The sequence below is a fragment of the Phalacrocorax carbo genome, chromosome 7 (assembly GCF_963921805.1).
Source record: "Phalacrocorax carbo chromosome 7, bPhaCar2.1, whole genome shotgun sequence".
Lineage (NCBI taxonomy): Eukaryota > Metazoa > Chordata > Aves > Suliformes > Phalacrocoracidae > Phalacrocorax > Phalacrocorax carbo.
The window spans coordinates 26,210,625-26,211,940 of NC_087519.1; positions in this window are offsets into that span (position 1 = coordinate 26,210,625).

Consider the following 1,316-nt stretch of genomic DNA (forward strand, 5'->3'; position numbering starts at 1 on the left):
GGGCAGCGGGGATCCCGGCACCACGGGGGGAAAGCGGGCTGTAATTTCTCCTCTTCTCCCCATTCTGAGCGGGGCAGCCTCTGCCACCGCCGGGGCTTTTGATGTCTCTGTAATTGACCCTTCTTTTTTTTTTTTCTTCCAGTCCTTAATTTTGCCTCCCCATCTCTCTTTTCTCCCTTCACACGCCTCTGTTCCAGTTGGGGTGTTTTATACCAACATCAAAAGGACAACCCAGACTGTATTATTATTTTTTTTCCCTTCCCTTTTTATTAGGGCAAAATACTTCATTATTACTGAACGCGCCGCGTTTGGAAAGCTAAACAAGAAATAACGTGCAGGGTCTTTGCAGGTCCACACTGCAACAAGCCAACATGTGTACGCATAAAAGCCCAGAAATTAAATACAGGTTGATCCCAATTTAAAAAGGAGAGCGAGGGAGAGGGAGCCGGCTCTTTGAGTGTGTGAGAGAAAGAGGGGAAGAGATGAGTAGCTGGTAATTATTGAAATATAAGGATGAGATTAATTCAAAGGAAACAAACTATGGAAACAATTGGAGCCGAGTGAAAAGCAAAACCCAGATTAGAATTTGCTTGTGGTTTGTTGTCTGTCTGCTTTCTTTCCTCCTCCCCACCCATTGTCACAGTGCAAGGCAATGGGATTTGCACACTTGAGGTGTAATAGCATTACTGCATTAATTAAAATTTTCATTTCACGTCCAGATTGTTTACTTATCTGCTGGAAACATATGTCGGGAGAAGTTGAGATTCTGGATTCTGCTCCGCTGCCCAAGGTGCAGCGCAGTACAGGGGGGGGGAGAGGATGGCTTCAGATTTTTTTTTTCATTGCATCCTCCAGCCTTATCTCTCTGCTGTAAATTATAAGGAGACTCCATTGAACTGAATATGAAGATTATATTTGCGAGCGGCGCGTCCTAGAGCGGCCTCGGTCCCACTTTGAAATGAAACAAGCCGTCTTGTGAGCCCTGAGCCTCCCCTCTCCTCCGCCCCCGCCAAACTCCCGGGTCCGGGGGGGCTGGATGGGACCCCCCGCCACAAGCCCCGTCCCGCGGAGAGGGAGGGAGAGCCGCGCCGCGCTGCCCCCCGCTCCGCCCGGGGCGTCCCCCCGCCTCTCCCCGCTCCCACCCGGGAGGCAGCGCTGAGAACCGGGACGCTCCCCCCTTCCCAAAAGCTATGCTTTCCCAAGCAAACACACCCTGGAGGGGGGGGGAGACCCAGCAGCTCCCGGCCCCTTCGTGGGGACACCGGGCCGCGCCGTCGGGGCGGGCGCTGTGGCGGAGCCGGGGCTCGGTCCGGGGC